The sequence below is a fragment of the Peromyscus californicus genome, unplaced genomic scaffold, assembly GCF_007827085.1.
Source record: "Peromyscus californicus insignis strain IS unplaced genomic scaffold, ASM782708v3 Scaffold_20__1_contigs__length_68692818, whole genome shotgun sequence".
Lineage (NCBI taxonomy): Eukaryota > Metazoa > Chordata > Mammalia > Rodentia > Cricetidae > Peromyscus > Peromyscus californicus.
The window spans coordinates 43,472,812-43,491,489 of NW_026294503.1; the positions used below are offsets into that span (position 1 = coordinate 43,472,812).

The 18,678-nt window shown below is 54.9% G+C and overlaps 1 long non-coding RNA gene across 1 annotated transcript; it reads right to left on the reverse strand.

Moving 5' to 3' along the window:
* Positions 1-1,557: 1,557 nt before the first annotated feature.
* Positions 1,558-7,540, reverse strand: LOC128116727 (uncharacterized). Its single transcript, XR_008220576.1, has 3 exons — positions 5,589-7,540; positions 3,773-3,975; positions 1,558-3,052 (listed from the first exon to the last, which is right to left on the reverse strand). It is a non-coding gene; the product is annotated as an uncharacterized LOC128116727 (long non-coding RNA).
* Between the last annotated feature and the right edge of the window lie 11,138 nt (positions 7,541-18,678).

The window sequence follows — 18,678 nt, forward strand, 5'->3', positions numbered from 1 at the left end:
TTGAAAACTGCTGAGTGACAGGTCTGAGTGAATGTGGGCCCAGAGAGGGTGAGTGTACACCCGAAGGTCACACAGCAAATCATAAGGTCAGTGACAAGGACTAACAATCTCTTCCTTCTTTTGGACATTTTCAGAGATGTGGGTGAACAGAGTGACCGGGCACAATGACATATGCCCAATCCCAGCTGTTCCAGAGGATGAGGCAGGAGGATGCCTGGAGCCAGGAAGTTTGGGAATCCCTCTGGTTTTATATGGTGTGGGAGTCATGAAATCAAGAGGGAGCTGGGAATTCCTAGTGGTCTCTCAGACAGACTCCGGGGTCTCCAGCATCAACCTCAGTAGCTACCGACTGGGCCCCTGCGAAGTCCAGGAGCCGGGCTGGAGGGCCATAGGTCAGGGTTACTTCCTCCCAGACACTTCACCTCGGTCCTCATCGGTTCTCCTGCTCCTGCCCAGCTCACAAAGGGGAAAAACAGCCCTGTGTGGGTCCACACCTGCAGCGACTCTGCCAGACCACACGCTAGGACCCAGGGTGGGTTAGCCCAGGGTCCAGCTAGGACCCAGAGTGGGTGTGGCCTCAAGCTGCAGTGAAGCCAGACCAGGGTCAGGGGGTCCTGGGACCTTCCCAGGGAAGGACAGAACCTTCACGGGATGAGGGAGCGGGTGACATCCTCCTCCAGTTTCATATCCTGACACTGCCTGCCCCCACTGTGCGCCCATTTACCGGATGGCACTTGCCAGCTCCAGTGGCCTGCAGGGGGACTTGAGCAGGGATGGGGCAGGGCGGGTGGGAGGTAGAGTCAGCCCTGCGCCCTACTCCCAGGAGGAGAGATGAGCCCCACCCTGAACCACTGCCCACCCACCCACCTCTTTCCTTTTTCATCCCTTGCCTCTTTCTGGAAAATTATCCCGACTCGGCTAGCCCACACCATAGGTGTACTGTGGTGGTTGGACATCCTGCCACCAAGCTGTGTGACTCCAGACCAATGTCTTAACCTCTCTGGACTTTGAGTAGTGTTCTTAGCTATTAACTAGATGCTGGTGGGAAACCGCCATGGAAGCACCCCCCCCCCCCCCCCCCCCCCCCCCCCCCCCCCCGTGATAGAAGGCTGCTGTCTGAGTTAAGGGGGAGAACAGAAGGTCCTGTTTGCTTTTCTGTGCCTGTGTTTGTTCCTCTAGGCAGACACCTTGGAGGGGAAGTCGTTGGCAAAGCAGGCTGCCTCCGGGGAGGGAGTCTGGTCCCTGGGGGAGGGGAGGGGAAGCTTCCGTATGTCACACACTTACCTTTTAAATATTGAAGGCGTAAATGCACCGGTAATTCCAGCGAATAAACAAATAAAGCACAAACGTTTACAAAACGGAACTTTAAAAATAACACCAGCGACAGGAGGGTGCGAGGACGAAGCCAGGGAAAGGCGGGCGTCCTGTGCAAGGGACGACAAAGACGGGGCGCGGGGGGGGGGGGGGGGGGGGGGGGGGTGCGGCCCTCACCACACCGTCTCCTGCTCCCTCCCTGTGCCCCACCCTGGGGCGCAGCCCGTACCACTTCCTCGGAGGATGGCAGAATCCATCACAGAGAGCGTCAGTCCCGCCACCGGCCGCAGGACTTGAGAGGGGATCCCCAGTCCAGCTTCAGGGGTCTGCAGGTACAGCCCCCAGAGGACCTCGGGACCCTGTCCATTACCCAGCAGGCCTCTGGTGTACACACAGTATGTCCCAACATCACTGGAATGATCAAGGGACTCTCGAACACTCACCGGCTGCTCCCTCTCTCACCTCAGTGGCCCCTCCCTCCAGCTCTCCCTTCTTGTCTGGAGTTGTCCTCAGAACCCAGTGCCCGCCACCAGCCTGAGAGTGGCAGGCGGGGCAGGCAAGCCCCTGCCTTAAGCATCCCCAGGGCTCTGGATAGGGAGTTCCAAGGTGGGCCTGGGGGCACTCAGGGACGCCAGAAAGCCTGCCCGACGGCTAGGGCTAGCTGGAACCCCAGCACCTCCAGCCCTCCGTCCAGGCCCTGTCTCTGATGATGATTGTGAGTGGCCTGTTGCAAGTTCTCCAGTGCTCGTGGGCCTGGCCTTTTAGTCCCAGGAACCAATCCTCTCAGGCTGGAGAGATGGCTAACAGTTAAAAGTGAACACTGCTCTCCTAGAGGGCCCGAGTTCAATTCCCAGCACCCATGCCAGGGGGCTCACACTCACCTGTAACTCCAGCTCCCAGAGAGAGAAGACAACACTTCTAACCTCCACAGATGACCCCACTCACACATACACACATATAAAAAAAATTTTTTTTAATCTCTCTCAAAGTCTTAAGTTTCAAGTCATAGCTTAGGTTGACACTCAGGCCTATTGGCCCTGGTGGGCATCCTTGCACTGTGCACAAATTCTGTCTACAAGATTCTGTGCCCACAACAGCTCTTAGAACCTGCCCGATGCTTTCTCTACCTCTCCAGCTTGGAAGGTTCTTGAAGGTCCAACCTCCCCCATGCCTGCTCCCCTCTCCCAGCTGGGGCTGAGTGCCAAGCCTTTGGAAGAGGCTATGCAGTCTGCAACCCCAGTTCAACACCCAGTTGGGACCTAAAGGCTAGAGAGATCCTTGAAGAGTCAACAGTCAAACCTCAGGCTGAAGAGGGCCTTGCAGGGGCCAGACCACACTCGGAGCAGTGGATAGCATCCAGCAGAGAACACCAGCCCTCGGGCTGTCCCTGACAGGATTGGTCTGCCCAGCAGCTGAAGATGCCTGGGCTCGGGGAAACAGTTTCTTCGGGCTCCATGTCAATGGTTTCCTGTGGGATTGGCGCGATGGACAAGCAGGAGGCCCTGGAATGGGCTCTTGAGGGAAGCTGGGAATCTCCCATGGGTTTGCCCCAGATGAAGCTTGGCCCAAGACTACTGCTGCTGCTCCCTCCAACTGCGCCATGAGGTTCCATGGTCTTAGACTGTAGTGATGCCACCTGTTCCTTCCCAGGACCTCGGCTCCCAACTCTCCTGTGTTGTCAGCTCCCTCGGCTTTTTCCGGTGGTCTCCGTTTCTTAGGACGACCCCAAATGCTGCTCCTGTGGAGAAGGGTCTTCCTGAAGCACGGTGTGGTGGCACTGTCCACGCCTCTCATCTGTGGCTTCCTAAGACAGCTCCCTTGAGGGCCCTCTGCAAGTGGTGACCTGTCCTCGGAGAGCCCTGCGTGTGGCTGGTGCACTCAGCCTGCCACTCTGCCCACTGGACTGTGTGGAGTCCCAGAAAGAGCAGCTGGGTGAGTTGGCCTGCCTTGCAGCTTGGCAAACCTGTCCAGCACTGTTCCTGGGTACAGCTACCCTTGGCCTTCAGTCAGTCTTCACTGAAGGGACAGGTCTGCAGGTGCCACTATGGCAGGACCTGCTTGTGAGTGGACAGACAGACACACACACACACACACACACACACACGCACACACACGCTCACACACACATACGCTCACACTTCCACATGCACACAGACACAGACACACATGCACAAACCATGCACACACTCTGAGCCTCAGAGGCCCAGACATGGGAGTGGGGGTGGGGCCTGTCAGGCAGTGGAGGTCACCTGGAGGCCAGGGCCGTATCAGTCTCTCTTTTGCCTGAGGTGTCCCCTCGGGCCATGTTGCTGACTACCAGCCTGTCCCCTCCCTTAACCACACAGCCCAGGAGAAATGATGTCAGCACAGCCTGGGGCAACCCGCAGGGCCTGATCTCAGGGTCGGCCTCAGGGAAAGAGACACTGGGACCAGCCAAGAGGCAAGGCCATCCTCGTACCTGTCACACTCCACCTGCGGAGGAGGGCTGAGCAACTCTTCCAGTCTCTAGTCAGCCCGGGCTCAGAGCACGCCCCTCCTCACAGGTTCCTCTCTTTTCTCAGCAAGGTGGGGCACGGCAGGTACGCACAGGAGCAGAAGAAAAGGTACAGGAGAGACATGCAGCTTGAGCACCAGAGCCTCTCTGTGCCTCGGTTTACCTATCTGTTAAAAGAGGTCATTGGAACATTCACTGAAGGACAGAGTCTGTGATTCTACTTTTGGGGGTGGGGTTGCTGGAGAGGAGTGTTGTTTTTGGTGAGTACAGGGCTTGGCTGGTAGTCAAGGAGGGCTCCAGGAACATGGCAGATGGCTGCCCAATACAGTGAACGTGTGCCACGCTGCTGAAAAAACTCAAGGGGCACTTTGATGATCTCTCTCTCTTACACACACACACACACACACACACACACACACACACACACACACACACACACACACTCCTCTTCTGCCCTTCCAGGGATGGCTGGGTCGCTTGTCACATCAGGGAAGAATGGATGGGGTTCGAGGGCTGGCTGGAATAAACCTTGGTCTTCCTTGACAAGTGCCTGGGTACAGGTGGGGCATTGAGGAGGAGCCAGGACCCAGTGTGACGCCAGAGGAGTGTTGGGAGCCCTTGCCCCTCCTCTCACTTCCCCCATACCTCCTCCCGAAGGCAGCCAGCAAAGCTCCCCTCCCTCAGGATCCTGTCCCCCCCCCCCCCCCCCCGTGAGGTCCTGTGGTCACATGGCCACCCCATGGAGGAATCAAGCCGCCTGGCCCCTGGAACTGTCCTGGGAAGCACACCGCCCCATCCCTAGGTGCCTTCCATTAGAAGATGCCTCTGTCCCTCTCTGTCATAACCACACAAGAACCACCCAGGAAAGCCAGACAGAGGCGACTTCTAAAAAGCCAGACATCCAGGTGAGACACTATTAACCTGGGGATCTCAAGCAGGAGAACAGCGTGGGCAGGAGGGTGGCTGAGCCTCCTGGTCTGCAGAAGGCAGAGTCAGGGTGGCGGCAGGGTGAAGAGTGCTGGGGTCCTAGGGGTCCCAGGGGTCCCAGGGGTCCCAGGATTGCCACCTGTCTGGAAGGCGTGAACACCTGCAGGTTGTTCACAAGACCCTGAGGTTCAGAACCATGGGTGTGAACTCAACTGAGATACGGCAAGGGATCATGGGCAAGGTCACTACGCTGAAAAGGGCTGAGGAGGCGGGGCTTGAAATGTCAGTGTGGAGCTAGTCTACAAGGAGAGGGAGAGACAGAGGCAGAGACACAAAGGGAGAATGACAAGGATAGACCCCCAGCCATGCTGGGCAGCGTCGTTGGCAGAAGCAGGGATCATATGACTGTGAAGAGAGGCTTGAAGCTGAGGCCTTGAAGGCTTGGGTCCTCCAAGGATGCTCTGGTTGCTCAGTAGGGGGGGGGGATGGAGAGCCCCAAGAGCTTAAGGGGGTTCAGCCCCTCCTGTCCCACTGACACCCATTTTGTATTGCTGTCCAGGACAGTGGCAGGTTGTCACGGTACTGGGCTTCTATCCCTGCCCATCTAGGTCCTGCCATGCAGCCGTGGAATCAGGGAGACTTCAGCCCAGCTGGGCACTCTGCTCTACTCACACTCTGCATCCATGGGACCCAACTAAGTGAAAAAGTCCAGAGGTTTGGTACTGACACCTAAAGCAGAACAGCCATGCAGCCTGGGTCAAGGCAGTTTCCCACACCTGAGCTGTATTTCCAAAGTGGATGATTCCGTCTCTGAGGATTTTGCTGTTTAGCTAGGAAAATCTCAACCACTCACCCCATCCCTTCACTGAGCGCTGCCTGGTGCCCAGCACTGACTCAGAGGCCAGGGATGCTGATTTCTTGGTGTCTTCCTCATCTGAAAAATGCATCAGTGCAGACAGATCCCCTGCCTCAGAATAAGGAAGAGGCACAAAATGAGACCATTAGGGGAAATTCTGCCCACCCCTACCCCCGACCCCCAGGTCAGAGTTCCTGCCAGGCTCAGGCTCTCCCACTCATCTGTGAGATCGCCTATCCAGAGAGTGGCACACCGGTCCCACTTCTAGCCCTCTTCACATCCTTCACCCATGACGGGATGAGGGCTTGGGACCCCAGAGGCCGGCCAGATCTACCCTGGAAGCCCCGTGCTGCAGAGACAGAGAGACAAGGAGGGAAATTGGATTTCCTCACATTCGTCCTCAGCTTACAAGTATTTGATGGCTCCTTGTTGCCCCAGGCATTTCAGGATCCCCTTCAGGATAGGTCCCTCTTCCTGGCACCTGGCACCCTGCTTCTTCAGAGCATCCTGAAGAATGAGGAGGGAGGGGATTTCTGGGCAGACTACGAGGATGACAGAGAGAATGGGCCCCTCCCGATGCACCTGCTGGGTGTGGCGGTCCCTCCAGGCCCCACCCCCAGAGCCCCTGGGTTTTTTCCACTTCGATCTACTTGGATTCCGCCAGGGCCAGGGAGCCACTGGACTTCAGTGTTGATTTGTCACAGGAGATTATTGGCAGCAGGGTCTGTCACCTGCACAATGAAAGGAAAATGAACCTCTCATCAGAGCAGCCCTCCAGGGTTCTGGGAGCCAGGGTCAGGGAGCGGGGGAACAGAGTACAGGGAGGAGAGAAGTGGGGAGGCACAGCACCCCGCTACCCTGTGCCAGCATGGCCCAGGAAGACCTGGGATCCCCATGTAGGAGGGAAACTGAGGCACAGACTGCTTGAGAGTAACCAGAGGTCCAAAAGCTAAGAGGTAGTTTTTCTGGGGCCCCTCCATTTCCTCTGAGTGCTGGAACCTCGGGGTTCATCACCAAAGATGAAAGCATTGACAGGTAGCCTGAGGCTGTCTCCATTTCACTGAGAAGTAGACTGAGGCCCCGGGGCTGTAGAGACTAAGCTTGTTCTCCTGCTCCTCAGGTATCCTCCCTTCCTGTCCGAGGATTCTCTGGGGATGGGGCAGATGGGGGTCCCCAGCCTCAAGGATCTGTCATATTATCCCCTGCTGCCCTCTTCCAATGCTGGGCTCTGGAACCCCAGTTCTGACTAGCTAACTTCTGGACAGCCTGCTTTCCTGAGCCTCAGTTTCCCCATATGGGTGGGCAGCCTGCCAGCCCATTTCTTGGTGTCCTATGACGATGGCCTGCACAGAGAAGGGGCAGGCTACCTATGCCTGCTCCAGGCCACCTCCAGTATGCTGCTCTGCCTCTCAACTGGGCCCCCGAGGCCCTGTTTCCAAAGCTGCCTCCTCTGCCCCCACCTCATCCCCTGCCACCTCCTGCTGCCATCGCTGCTGACACCCCTGCGCCACCCCTGCACTGCGCACCCATCCACCCATGGAGCTGTCTTGCTCCCTCCCCAGTGCTCGATGCTCAGCTGAGCTGTATTCAACACCCACGGCTGCCAGCCAGAGCTGAGCCAGACAGGGAGCAGGAGGGGCCTCCCCAACTGCTCCCCCCACCCCCGGCTCAAAAGCCACCAGCCACAGCTCTCCTACCTCCCCTAGGGTCACCCTCTCCAGCCCGGGGCCCCTTCTACTCCCCTCCTCCCAGCTGCCGTAGCCACCAAGTCTTCCCCAATCTGCTCTGGCCTTTTCCTCTCCAACCTATTTCTTGGGCTGTCCAGTATCAGCAGTGGTGGCTGCAGCAGCAGGCAGCCTTGGGTAGTGAGGGAGGGGCCAGCAGAATAGACCTCCCACCTGGCAGGGCTGAGAGTGACATTCAACTCCTATAATACAGCAACACATCAGTGACAAGTCCAAACCCCCCCCCCCCCCCCCGCACAACCCTGCCCCCCGACCCTGTGTGACACCCTCCCAGGACAGACACCTTTCTACACGGGGCTGGCTGCCCCACATCCATCACACACACACACACACACACACACACACACACACACACACACACACACACACAAACACACACACACAAACACACAACCACACACACCCTGTTCAGGACCGGCTGCCCTACATCCATCACACACACACACATACACACACACACACACACACACACACACACACACACGAACACACACACCCTGTTCAGGACCGGCTGCCCTACATCCATCACATACACACACACACACACACACACACACACACACACACACACACACACGAACACACACACCCTGTTCAGGACTGGCTGCCCTACATCCATCACATACACACACACACACACACACACACACACACACACACACGAACACACACACCCTGTTCAGGACCGGCTGCCCCACATCCATCACACACACACACACACACACACACACACACACACACACACCCCGAGATGCTGAAAGCAGACAGGAAAGAGAGGAGGCTGTGCACACTCAAGGTGCTGGGAAGTCCTTCCTGAGAGCTCACTTCCAACAGTCCTCAATCACCTCTGCACCCACTGTGGCCACAGGTCAGTCACTGTGACTCTGCAGAGGACTCCTGACGCCTCCTACCATCCAGGAAAGACCAGCACCAGCCCTGCCCCAGGCCCTCCCCTCCCCTCCCCTCCCCTCCCCTGTCCCCCAGGCCCTTCGTTCCCCATCCCCCCCAACCGCCCCCCAGGCCCTCCACGCGCCCCCCTCCCCTCCGTCCCTCCCCTCCCCCTTCCTTCTCTCATTTCTCTTTGGAATCGCTTCACCAAAAGTTCATTTTGAAAGAAATCGATTTCCAAGCTCTCGGAGATGCAATTTGGTTTTTCATTTTGAAGATATGATGGTTAAGGAAAAGTTTGGAGACTTAATCACCGTGCAAGGCTTGGGAGATAAAGGATCCTCTGCCCCCAGCCAGGGTGATCGGCAGCAGGCATCTTTTGCTATGACAGCAGAACACAGGTATGCCAGGCAACTGCCGCCATGTGATACAAATGGTCACACTGTACGCTCATACAGCTACAGACATATACATACATATCACACATGTCTACCCATGCTCTCACACAACCATGTATAACATGCATATACATATATGTATGCACAGTCATGCTCTTACAGTCACACATGCACACATGAGATGCACACATAGGCATACACACATGCATGCATACCCATGTGTTCACACAATGACACATATGTGTCACACATGCTCGCACATGTACATATGCACGTACACCCATGCATTCCCACAACCACAACACACATCTGCACATATATTCATACATATGTGTGTGTATACCACACATACCCACAGAAATGTACATGCGATACATTTATGTGCATACACACACACACAGCCCTTACTCAGCACAGTACCCTTTCGCAGCCCCTTCCCTCAATAGCCCAGACAGGGGACTGTAAAAAAATTGCCCTCATTGCCCTAGTCAACTCCGCCTCCCGTCTCCACTCAATCTTGCTCTTGAGCCAATTACAATTGTTTCTAGGCCAGTTATTCCAACAGTCCTTTGCAGATCTGACCCTGCAAGAACTCAAGACCCAGCATTGTTACCTCACTTAAGAACATTCATAGGCCAGGTGTGGTGGTGCACGCCTTTAATCCCAGCACTCGGGAAACAGAAGCAGGCAGATCTCTGTGAGTTTGAGGCCAGCCTGGTCTACAGAGAGAGTTCCAGGACAGCCAGGGTTACACGGAGAAACCCTGTCTCAAAAAACCAAAAACAAAACAAATATTCATTGGCTCCCTATGGCTGGCTAGCCGACGACCACATGCAAACCATGGCCGCAGTCACCCACGCACACATGTGCATACACACACCCCACCCCCACCCATCACTCTCACCTACTCTTTAGCATCGGGAAGATGGCAGGTGTCCATGTGAAGGTAGATATTCCCTTGGGAAACTCCTATCAGACACTCTAAGACGGGAGCCCACAATTCCTGGATCATGGAGCCACAAGAGGCCCTAAACCCCATTCAGTCCCAACCTCTAGCCCGCTCTTGCACACCCCCAGGGCTGGGGAGCTCACCTCCGCCCACCTACCTACCTGGTCTCCTGTGAAGCTGGAGTCCCCGCTCTGTGCTGAGTGCAGCGCTGGCCCCAGGACTTCTGCACTGAGGTCATGACCTGGGTCCCCTCTGCCAGTCACTCAGACTCACAAGTCCTGTCAGGTGCTGTCCCCATCCCAGGCTTCTTGACCCAAGTCCATAGCATTGTGTCAGGCTTGGTAAGTGGCAGACATTCACGCGTGAGACACGTAGCCTCAGACGAAGGATGGGGGCAGAGAGTGAGAGGTACGGGCACCATAGTCCCTTCCACGAAGGAACGCAGGGAATCTTGGGGAGATGGGCGTGGTAACAGGAGTCCCAGAGCAGTGTGTCAAAGGTGAAGTGGATGCAGGGCTCGCTGTGACTGGAGATGAGAGGAGATGATGTAGGAGATCAGCCCTGAGTTTCTCCAAGGTGTAGTGGGTAGCCATTCCAGCTTTGGTCTGGAAGTTCCAACCCCCATTGAGGCTTCCGTAACTGTCACGCCTACAAGGCGGGGCCAAGGGAGGGCCCTGAAGACCCGAGATTGGGATGCACCACGCTCTCTTGTTTCCTGGACCCCGGACGGTGGACGGGTGGAGGTTGACCCAGGAGAGTTCTCCAGAGAACACCGCCGGACTGCTCTGCGTCTTTCCCAGAACCCACAACCTACCTATCCCTTCATTTGTAAGTTACGCCACTAAATAAATCTCCCTTTTAACTACGTGGAGTGGCCTTAATAATTTCAAACCAATACCAAGGTGGTCAACCTAAGATCTGTTCGGTGAGTGAGGCCCAGACCCACACGACTCTGCCACGGCAACCATGCTCTCCTAGGCGCAGGATGAAAGCCGTGTCTAAGGTCCTAGTCGCCAGCCTTCCTCCTGACTCCAGGGCAACCTGTGAGCAGAAGGGCCCAGGAGTAGACGTCCTCGCAGACATCAGACAGGACCTTTTCTTGGTGGGGTGGCATCAGAAGGTTTTGTGGGGGAGGTGGGGTATGAAATGGAGCCCAGAGGGTCAAGGGAGGCCAGCCAGGTCATCGATATGGCTCCTAGAGACTTGGGTCACTCTCAGTTACCTCTTTTCTTTCTCTGGGCATGTGACCTGAGCTGGAAGAGTTACATCACTGCACTCGGGGTCATCCAGCTCTTCTGGCCCTGCAGCTTCCACACACAAGGAAGAGCCTTAACTCTAGTATCAGGGAGGCTGGGCACGAACCCCAGCCCGGCTCTTTGCTCTTTAACCAGAATCCAGTAAAGGGCTGTGTACTGTGAGGCTCAGGACAGATTGACAGTGGTGGACTTCCGGCCTGCCCAACTCTCCTCCCCGGGGGCAGGTGGAAGAAAGATGCAGGAGCACGTGGTGTTACCCCAGGGACCAGTCAGGTCCTCGGCCCAGATTCCTCACTCCTGCCCCAGTTTGGGGCCACTGCATTGGCAGGACCACATCCGGCCTACTTCTCCAGGAGGCCTGGAGATTCCTGGGAGGTCCCGGGCCTTGCCCACCACCACATTTAGCCTCCGTTCCACACTGAACTCATATAAGTGCCGTCAGCTTGGCACAGGATGAGTTCAGCACAAGGACCCTGCTCCCTCCCCGGGCAATGCCATCCCTTTGATATCTAGGATGGACTACCTCCGAGGGCACAGAAGTCAACCATACTGTTTCTCAGATTCCACTCTCACCACCAACCTGCAGCCCACTCCCTCCAGCCCAGAACATTCCAACTCATTGCCTTCAGGCCGAGCAGTGGCCAGGGAGGTGGAGTCTCAACTATTTGTCGGGGTTTTTGTTTGTTTGCTTTTTTCGAGACAGGGTTTCTCCGTGTTGTTTTGGTGCCTGTCCTGGATCTCGATCTGTAGACCATGCTGGCCTCGAACTCAGAGATCTGCCTGCCTCTGTCTCCTAAGTGCTGGGATTAAAGGCGTGTGCCACCACAGCCTGGCTATTTGTCTGTTTTGAAACAGTCTCCCTAGATAGGCCAGGCTGGCTTTGAACTTCCTTCCCATGGTTCTCTTCCCTCTATCTTTTAATACTCCAGGTACATACCACCAAGCCCAGTGAAATACAGCTCTTGAGATTTTTGTTTGTCTCAATGCTGGGGATGGAGCCCCAGGCTGCGTACATGTTTGGCGAGTGCTCTGCCGCCCAAGCCGCACCCCCAACCCCAGTCCAGATCTTGAGATTTTTGTTTCCCCCACCTTTTTTTTTCTTAAGTGAGGGATGTGAGGGGGCCAGGAACAAGGTCTCACATTGTATTTTAGGAACTTAGGCTGGCCCTGAACTCCCAGCAATCCTCCTGCCTCAACCCTCCAGAGGGCTGGAATCACACAAGCATGCTACAACACTCATTCAAAACTCGAATCAGAGCATGCAGCTCCTAGCAGTGGTGCCCACCTTTCATCTCAGCACTTAGGAGGCTGAGGCAGGAGGATCATGAGTATAAAGCCAACCTGAGCTACATAGCAAGACCCTGCCGGGGGCAGGGTACTTTAAAGAGCAAGAAAGCTGCCACAGGGGTATGTATGCATTTCCTGAAAACAGCAGGCTTGGTGGGTGCATCTCTGGAGCCCTGGGAGACACCAGAGAGTCCTTGAGCTCAAGGACAGTGCCCACCACAGGCTCAGAGGCAGCATCTGGGAGTTTGGGGGGGTGGATGAGTGTGGAGGCTGCCTGGGCTGTGGACTGAGGATGCGCCTCTCAGGACAGATGCAGCATCTAGAGGTACCCTTGCTAGTGAAGGGACACCCAAACCCTAGCAGATAGAAACAGGGGCCTTGGGAGCAGTGGCAGAAGGATCTCTGTGTGAGCAAAAGCAGGACTAAGTCTATGGAGCTTGGTTCCTCAGTATAAGTTACATCTCTACCACCCGAGTTCCCAGTCTGGATGAGGTACCTCTTGTCATAAAGCACACTTTACTGTGAGGGGACAGTGTCCAGTGGCTACAAGGGACACGGTTGGCCTAGGTGAGTTCTGAGCCCTGGAGACTGAGAAGCGCACCTCCAGCCACCCCCCCTCCTCCCTTCCTCTCCACCTCGGCTCCCTCCCTGGGCTATCTGCCAACCCCTTCCCACCTCCTGGGCTCTGGGCCCCAGTAGGGCTGAGAGTGTGTGTTAACACAGCCCCCAATCCTATCATTAGTGTTAATGACTCCAGTCAGCACCACGGGTGGGTGGGTAGGTGGGGGGTGACACATGGCCCACCCCAGCCACACAGACAGTATCAGAAATGGCAAGATACTGGTTGGGGGGAAGGTTCAGTCACTACACTGCTTGCTGTGAACGTGAGCATCTGAATTATAAGGCGCACAGCACCTAGCGCCTGTCATCCCGGAGTGGGAGTGGGGACACAGAGCCAGGAGGATCCCCGGGGCTTGTGGGCCAGCCAGTCTAGTCAAGTAGTGGGCTCCAGACTGAGAAACCACGGGTCAAAAAAAAAAAAAAAAAAAAAAAAAAGTGAGTGTAGGCTGGAGAGGTGGCTCAGTGTTAAGAACCTACTTCCCTTGAGGAGAACTCGAGTTTGGCTCCCAGAACCTATGTTGGGTGCCTCACAGCTATCTGTAACTCCAGTTCCAGTGTGTCTGACACCCTCTTTGGGCTTCTTTGGGTACCTTCACTTGTGTGTACATACCCCTGCGCGCGCGTGCGCGCGCGCACACACACACACACACACACACACACACACACACACACACACACACACACCACAGATCGTTAAAAATAAAACAAAACTTTCTTTAAAGTTTAATGTGAAGAGCCAGCAAGATGGCTCAGCAGAAAGACACTGGCCACCAGGCCTGATGACCTGAGTTTGAGCCTTGGGACTCAGCTGATAAAGGGGAGAACTGATTTCCACAGTTGTCCTCTGACCTCCACACTCATGCAACAATAAACAAAAAGATTTATTTTACGTTTTCAAAAAAATGTTCATTTATTTATTATTATTATTATTTTATTTTATTTTTGGTTTTTCAAGACAGGGTTTCTCTGTGTAGTTTTGGTGCCTGTCCTGGATCTCACTCTGTAGCCCAGGCTGGCCTCGAACTCACAGAGATCCGCCTGCCTCTGTCTCCCGAGTGCTGAGATTAAAGGCGGGCGCCACCACCGCCCGGCTTTATTATTTTTTAAACGGGTATGATGTTTTGCCTGCACGTATGTATGTGTGCCACATGAACCTACTGCCTGAGGAGTCCAGAAGAGGGTGTCAGACCCCCTAGCACTGGAGTGACAAATGGCTGTGATCTGCCATGTGTGTGCTAAGAATCAAACCTGGGTTCTCTGTAAGAGCACCAAGTGCTCTTAACCACTGAGCCAACTCCCCAGCCCTTACTTTTACTTACATGTGTGGACATGTGCACATACATGCGGGTGCCCTCCGAGGCCACAAGAGAACATCGGGTACCCTAGAGTTATTACAGGCAGTTGTGAGCTGCCAGACATGGGTGTTGGGAACTAAACTCAGGTCCTCTGCAAGAGTAGTATGTGCTCTTAATCCACTAAGCCACCCCTCTATTATTAAAAAAAATAGTAATAAAGCAGTGAAACATTCAACCTCTGGCCTCCATAAGCACATACATGTGCACACACCCACACATTAGTATGAATGCCAGTTGCCCTGCTCTGTGCTCCTGTGGGCACAGAACGGAGATGGGCAAACAAGGTGGCATCCGGCACTGTCTATGACCAGGGAGCTCTTTAGACATGTGCCTTTTGTGCCTCGTGTGTGCCCGTTGCTCTCACGCCCACCCTGAAGTCAGGAAACACAGCTCTTCCCTCTGACCCTGCCTTCCTTTCTGGCGTGTGTGTCCCCAAACAAGCCGCTGCATCTCTCTGGGCCTGTGTTCTCGTCTAAAGGAGCAGTGGCTTGTCTTGATCCCCTTCCAGCCTTCCCATCGCAGCCACCACGGTCCTCCCCATCTCCTTCCTCTCTCCCTCCCTCCTTTCCCTCCCTTCCTCCACTTCTCCCTCCCTTTTCTTCCGGTCCTCCCTCCATCCCCTCACCCACCTTCTCCTCTTCCTCGCCTCCAGTTCTCCCTTCCTCCCACCTCCTCCTTCTCCTGCCTCTGTCCCAACTCCAGCAGCCTCCTCTCCCTGTCAATTAGCTGGCTCTGGCAGCAGGCACTGAAAGCCAGCTAGAGCACCCAGCTGGAAAATTGGGTGTCGGCAGCAGTCAGGAATACTAATGCCCCACCCTGCTGGCTGAGCCTAGGTCTCCCTCGGAGACAAACTGGATGCTGGTGCCAACACTCCCCCATCTTCTTCCCAGCGTGCCCAGGGACAACTCCTGACCACCCCAGGTCCAGGTCCTCACCTGTTCCTTGAGCTCATCAGCCAGGCTCCTTCTGTGGGGCTCCTTGGCTGCCTGGCCCTTCCAGCCCTGTTCTGGTGGCTGGTCCCACTTGACCATCTTCAGGTCTGCTGGTCTCCTCATCTTCAGATCCTCCTCCCTCCCTCCTTCTGGGCAGTACCTGCCTCTCCTTCGTCCATCTGGTCCATGGCCAAAGTCAGCCAGCATTTCTACTCTTGGGGTATCTTAGCTTGCTATTGCTGTAGGAAACACTATAACCAAAAGGAAACTGGGGAGGAAATGGGTTCTTTCCATGTCCTGATCATACTCCATCACTGAGGGATGTCAGGGCAGGAACTCAAGGCAGAAACCTGGAGGCAGGAACTGAAGCAGAGGCCATGGAGGGGTGCTGCTTACTGGCTTGCTCCTCATGGCTCCTTTAGCCTGCTTTCTTATAGAACCCAGGACCACCCAACCAGGGCTGACACTGTCCATAGTGAGCTGGACCCTCACATAGAAATCACTAATCAAGCAAATGACCTACAGATTTCCCTCCAGGCCAATATGATGGAGGTAATTCCTCAGTTGTGGTTCCCTCTTCCTACATGACGTTAGCCTGTGTTGACAAAAACAAAATTAACCAGCCCAGGGTCCCTGAGTAGCTTCACTCTGAGTAGATGGCCACCCAGTGCCAGTGGGTCTTATAGGTCCCCAGGCCAGCCTCCCTCCTAACAATGCTCCGGACTGCCTAGCCCCCATTCCCAGAGAGGGAAAGCTTGTCTACCCAAGCCCGGGGTCACCTAATCCCACTTCAAGGATCCCGAGCTGGCCACAAGAGAGGACATGTGTAGGCTGGACTGAAAACAGGCCTGTGTAGTTTTCTGCCCGTAATTCTGGCTCATTTCATTCTTGACTTGGTGTCCTGAGTACACTGTCTCCAATAGGTGGAGCCCACAGGGTCCCAGCAGTGACTCCAACACCTTCAGGTACCCTCAGCACCCACTGTGCATCAGGTGTGGGCTCTGGAGACACAGCAGGGGACCTCACTCTAACCTCCCCCCTCACTGCCTACCAACAAGTGGATAGAGACTTCTAGAATGACTGTCCTTAGGCAGTGAAGCCACAGGTACAGCGGGGATGGGAGCTCTGGAAGGGAAGCTGGGCAAGGGGACATGGCGAGCAGGCCCAAAAGACCCCTATGTGAAAGAGGGAGGGGCTCACACCTGAAAGGGCCCTGAGGCTGTGTCTTAGTTAGGGTGTTTATTGCTGTGACAAGACACCATGACCTGGTAACTCTTATAAAGAAAACATTTCATTGAAGGTGGCTCACTTACAGTTTCAGAGGTTCAGTCCATTATCATCATGGCAGGGAGCATGGCAGCGTGCAGGTGGACGTGGTGCTGGAGCTGAGAGTGCTACATCTTGCAGGCAGCAGGAAGTCAACTGACTGTCCACTGAGAGAAGCTTGAGCAAAAGACTGCAAAGCCCGCCCCCACAGCGACGCACTCCCAGCAGAAGGTGAGGCCCAGACGAAAGGTGTGCCCTCCAGCCTCAAAGTCTGGATTAAAGGTGTGTGTCATCCAGCCTCCTCCAACAAGACCACACTTCCTCCAACAAGGCCACACCTCCTAACGGCGCCACTTCCTGTGAGCTGATGGGGGCCAAATAAATTCAAACTGCCACAGATGGAAGACCTACAGTTGTTTTTAGAGACAGATGACCGTGGTGGCTGGGACTATTCTCTAGGCCACGTCCCTGTGAGGTTCCTGAGGGGGCTGACAGACCTCCAAGGGCAGGAAAACCTACTGGCGGCTTTGAGGGTTCATGCAGATTTTATTTGAGAAACAACATCACCGTGTAGCCCGGTCTGACCTTGAACTCACAGCTGTCCTGCCTCTTCAGCCTTTCTAGTGCTGGGGTTAGAGGCAGGCGAGGGCCACACCTCCATTTTAGTTTTGGTGGGTTCTGTTTTGGGGTGTGTGTGTTTTCTCTTCTGAGGAGGGCCTCACTGTGCAGTGGGGGATGGATGCTCCTGTCAGCAATCTCAGTTCCTTACAAGGAAACAGGTCCCAGTTTTTGGTTTTTTTTAGGGGGGGAGGGGCTCTTTTTTGTTTTGGGTTTTTTTGTTTGTTCGTTCGTTTGCTTGTTTTTTGTTGTTTTTTTTCAGGACAGGGTCTCACTATGTAGCTCTGACTGTCCTGGAACTCACTACATAGACCAGGCTGAGTTCAAACTCACCCTTATGAGCGCTGGGATTAAAGACATGCACCACTATGCCCCGGCCCAATTCACCTTGATGCTCTGGCTGCCAGCTTGGGGGCGTGGTGGTGGTTGGGATAGGGTGCAAGGCACAATGGACATGGCTCTTGGTTCTCCTCGGCTCTGGGGAGTCTTGAGACGGGCCGGGTTGGGAAAGGGATTCAAAAGGGTGTAGTTCTGGGAGAGGTGGAATTTTTTTTTTTTTTTTTTGGGGGGGGGGTTTTCGAGACAGGGTTTCTCTGTGTAGCTTTGCGCCTTTCCTGCAACTCGCTTTGGAGACCAGGCTGGCCTCGAACTCACAGAGATCCGCCTGGCTCTGCCTCCCGAGTGCTGGGATCAAAGGCGTGCGCCACCACCGCCCGGGCCGGGCCGAGAGGTGGAATTTGAAAAGGGTGGGGCTGGGTTTAGGGAAGGTCAGGATTAGACTCAGGGACCAGGTTGGGCTCTGTGGGAGGCAGGGCTTGGGAAGGGGTGGAGCCTGGGATGAAACAGGGAGGGGCAAACACCCTCACAGGTCTGTCTCAGGGTAGTACAGCCCACCCCTCCCCTCCAAGATTCACCTTCCGCTGCTTTTTTTTTTTTTTTTTTTTTTTTTTTTTTGTCTGTTCCTTATGCAAAGAGTGTTCACTTCTCAGGTGGCTTGTTCTTTGTTGTTTTTTTTTTCAGGACAGGGTCTCACTATGTAGCTCTGACTGTCCTGGAACCCACTACACAGACCAGACTGAGTTCAAACTCACCCTTATGAGTGCTGAGATTAAAGGCATGCACCTTTACAGAAAGCCCTTTCTGGGCTCAGCAGGTAAACGTCTCACGGCCAAGCACGATGACCTTTGATATCCAAGACCTGCAGACTTGGGGTGCGGACTCCCACAAGTTGCTCTGACCTCCACAGGTGTGCCATGGCCTACGCACACCCATGGGCATATAAACAGCGTAAACAATTTGTAATCGTGTAAATCTCACACACAGACGCCACTCCTTCTTGTGTCACCTGAGCCTGGATGTCACCAGGGCCCAGGAAAGCTTGACGGAAGATGGGCCTCTGGGGGAATTATATTGATTGTGTTAACCGGTTTAGCAAGATGCCTCTTAATTGTGGGTAGGACCATTTCCCTGGCAGGGCACCCTGAACTGTGCGGGCAGACAGCATTTGCTGCTCTCTCTAGACTGCCAACACTATGCTCCTGCTGCCTTGACCACGCCCACCCAGACCTATGCTCTAAACCCAGCCCTCTCTCCCTTAAGTTGCTTCTGTCAGAGTACTTTGTCACAGCAACAGGAAAAGTAAGGCCAGGCAATTTACTCAGAAGGCCACGCAGGAAGCAGCCATGCAGGGAACAGGAGGAAGACCTGGAGGACCAGGGTACAGAGAGGAACATGAGATACCAATGCAAAGGTCATTGTGGAGGGCACTTCAG